Consider the following 4,002-nt stretch of genomic DNA (forward strand, 5'->3'; position numbering starts at 1 on the left):
TTATTACACAATTGTTATAATTGTAATAATTTCAATAAGAATCTCACCTTGATGGCATAAAAAGCAGGAAGCACCGCATTATAGATTCATCAGAAGCAGGTGATACATCACATATAGATTCCCAAAGTCTGTTTTGAGGGTTAAGGGCATTTCTACAAATCGTCCACTGCCTACTTGTTGATGGAGTTGAAATCTGTCATGGATTTCTTTTTTAGGGAAGCAGTATGACATTCTGACATCTAGAACTACTGGATTATGAAGATCTCATCCAAGGCAATGTCCGTTCTTTGAAGGTAAAATCAGATTGGGTAAGATGCTAAGGAAACCATAAGTGACTTTTTTTTCTTGTATTTCTCATAAAATAGATCTGATCTTCATGCTTAGTTTTCAGTATACTGCCTAAAACTGATGTCTAGCCACAGAAACTATTATGCCAATAGCAAAATGCCATTCATTTTCACTTTCTTTTACATGTGTGTATGTTTGTTTGTTCATTCGCTTTTGAGAGAGAGAGAGAGAGAGCAGGGGAGGGGCAAAGAGAGAAGGAGAGAGAGAATCCCAAGCAGGCTCTGTGGTATCAGCACAGAGCCCGATGTGGGGCTTGAACCCAGAAACTGGAGGAACAAGAAGAGCAGAAATCAAGAGTCAGACGTTTAACCAATGGAGCCACGCAGGCGCCCCATTCATTTTCACTTTCAACAGAAGCCTGGGTAGTTTAATACATTTTATGCATTTCTCCACTTTAGGATATGATTCTAAAATGCAAAGGTAGCAATCAGTAAGACCCTATGCACTGCAGCATGTATTATCAATGGCTTATAGTTTATTCTAGAAAAGTTGTTGGCATTCATCCCTAAGCTAAATAAATATTTTATTCTTATAATTCACGACAAACCGGTGAGCATCCAGCTTGACTTGGACTTCCGTATTCATGTATCACCACTTTTGAATCAAAATGTTAGCCAAAGGAAGTGTTGCTGCTCTGTAGGCTTGGTCCAGAAAGGCACAAACTGTGGATGAGTATAAGAAATAACTCATAGACAAATTAGATAAATAGGTAGATAAGTGGATAGATACATAGATACATAGAGAGACAGACAGCTGAATAGATATAAATCTATATATCTATATATGTACAATGGGAACATAGGGGGAAATGGATGGATTCTTTCTATTCTACGAAGGTAGAGTCATTACCCCTGGTCACTAAAACTGCAGAATGTGGTGAATGTCAAACAGTATGATTAAAAAGATTTTGACAGAAAGTGCTTCGCTTCAAAAGCTAAGTTCATACTGCAATGAGATGAGATAATGCAGGCTTACTGGTGTATGGGACACTTCCTGTAACTCACTGAAGAAACCCTCACTTGGGCGGCATGTTTCTAACGTGAATCTAGGTAAATGTTGTCATTGAGCCAACTGACTTTTTTTTTCTTTCTCCACATCAGCTGACGCAGAGGGATGGCCTGCCCTGTGGACGGTGTTCATCTTTCCCTGTCACTCCTACCCATGCAGGTATAAGGAAGCCATGAATTAGTGGCGATTTGTGCATTCTCTGTGCCAAGCACTGTGCTAGGAATGCAGAGAAGAAAACTCTAAAATCGCCATTGCAGAGTAGGAAGAAATGTATAAAAAGATGCTGCATCACTGTATATTAAGTGCAATAGGCCATACTGTTCAATAGCATGGACTATGTCTTAGAATTTGGTAGAAAATATTTCTTGTATAATTTCATCGAAATATAAATCATCCTTATGATCAGTATTACATGTAACGATAGCTATTTTTAAACTTTTTTAATGCTTTATTTATTTATTTTCAGAGATAGAGCATAAACAGAGGAGGTACAGAGAGAGAGAGAGAGAGAGAGAGAGTGAGAGAGAGAATCTGAAGCAGGCTCCAGGCTCTGACCCATCAGCACAGACCCCGATGTGGGGCTCGAACCCATGAACTGTGAGATCATGACCTGAGCCAAAGTCAGATGCTCCACCGACAGAGCCACTCAGGAGCTCCAAAGATAGCTATTTTTAATAAGAAAAATTGTCAAAGTAGTTGTCCAGGGAACTGGAATAAAATCTTGATTTTTCTATTTTCTGGTCATGGAAACATGACCAACCTAGCATTTTCTAGCTTCTGTTTCCTTATATAAAGCAATGGAAATAATACCTAAGTGTATCTTTCAGGTTTATATGAGATGATCCGTTAATAATAGAGGAAGACTGATATTGTTATAATAAAGATTATAGATAAGGTAAGAAGATAAAGGCAGGAAGAGGGAAAACATCGGGGACAAAGTAAACATACCTTAACAAAAGTGGCCAAACATAAAATGAAAACTTGAGACACTTAAAACTATTCTGGAGATTAGAAATAAATATTAAACATGAAGAAATGAGTTTTGATGGTTGAAATGCTGAGGGAACAATTCAGTTGGTACCAGCAATAGTTTGAAGATCTTCTTGGTAATAAATGACAAAGAAATCCAAATATTTGGCTTATGGCACAGGATAATACTATCCTCATCTCATTGGGTTATCCCACTAACCATGACTTTCTTAGAGTACAAAGAGGAACTAGTTCATGACAGTAATCAAAACAGAGTCAAGGACCAATTTTATGTAATATACCTGTAATTAGAGATTAGCATACTTTTTGTTTAATCTAATGAGGACGGCTCATAGGTTAAATAGGCACACAATCTACGTGAATGCAAAAAATAGTCAGAAATATAGACATGAGCTATTGAATAGTACTTTTCAAATTACAATTAGAAAAAAAAATCAGAGACACATGGAAATTTGCTTTCTGGCCACCAGATCCTATTGATATCTTGATCTGCTGGTTTTCATAAAATGTTTATGGCTGAGGCAGAATGAAGCTGCCTACTTATACATTGTTGGGTAACATAAATAACATAAAATCGCTTGAAATAACATATAATTGGTTAAAACTTAGAGCAACCATAAACATGATCTTAAGTGACTCTCAGCAGTATACTTGAAATCATCCCCCCAACTTTTTTTTGAGAGAGAGAGAGAGAGAGAGAGAGAGAGAGAGAGAGAGAGAGATGGCCCAAGTGGGGCAGAGGGAAAGAGAATTTTAAGCATGATCCATACTCAACATGGAGCCCAACACTGGGCTTGACCTCACAACTGTGAGGTCATGACCTGAGCTAAAATTAAGAGTCTGATGCTTAACCAACTGAGCCACCCAAGCGCTGCTTTAAAATCCCTTTAAATTCCAGGGTTTGAGAAGATACCACCTGCAATACTGTTAGTCAGGTCCGGTGTAGTTCCTTATAAAGCATGAGCTGGTATTTGCTTCTCTTCAGTCCTGTTTTCTCATGGATGTACAGCGTGATTCCAGGGAGCATGTGTCCCTTAGGTCACTATCATTCCCATGGCTACCGTCATGAGTGTGTGTGTGTGTGTGTGTGTGTGTGTGTGTGTGTGTGTGTTTGTGTGTGAGAGAGAGAGAGAGAGAGAGAGAGTTTCCAGAGTTTCCTCACTGTCACTTGGCAGGACTCAATAAAGTTTAAGATTATAAAGGTACCCTTACACCAAAGTTCGGTGAGTGCTGGCCTTGACTCATGGTTTCTCATTTGTTTCACAGAGGAGAGACCTAAGAAAGAGAGTGGTCACAGCCCCACTGTCTCGTGAAGTCCTGGATCAGAACATGGATCAAAACCAACATTCAGACTCCTCCCATAAGTCAAGAATTAATAAGACTATAATGATAAGCCAATCTGTGGTGATATTTTTACATTACGCCGTGATTATAATTAGTTGCCTTTCTGGGCTCTGCATGTCATAGTTTCCACTTATTTTGAGAGAATTTTGAAAAAGTCAAACAGAAAATAGCCAGTCCATAAGAGATGTCATAATAGGTTGTACATTTTTTTCTACCTGATAGCATTAGTCTAATCCTTTCTGGATAGAGCCCTCTTTAATGAATTCTCCGTGATGTCTCTTCTCTGGCTAGTTATAAGAAACTGTAAAAGAT

General features: G+C 38.4%; 1 long non-coding RNA gene across 1 annotated transcript; it reads left to right on the plus strand.

Moving 5' to 3' along the window:
* The first annotated feature begins 215 nt into the window (after positions 1-215).
* Positions 216-3,691, plus strand: LOC122237819. The gene is made up of 3 exons (XR_006216463.1): positions 216-293; positions 1,449-1,515; positions 3,613-3,691. It is a non-coding gene; the product is annotated as an uncharacterized LOC122237819 (long non-coding RNA).
* Positions 3,692-4,002: the final 311 nt, after the last annotated feature.

This window comes from Panthera tigris, chromosome B1 (genome assembly GCF_018350195.1).
Source record: "Panthera tigris isolate Pti1 chromosome B1, P.tigris_Pti1_mat1.1, whole genome shotgun sequence".
NCBI lineage: Eukaryota > Metazoa > Chordata > Mammalia > Carnivora > Felidae > Panthera > Panthera tigris.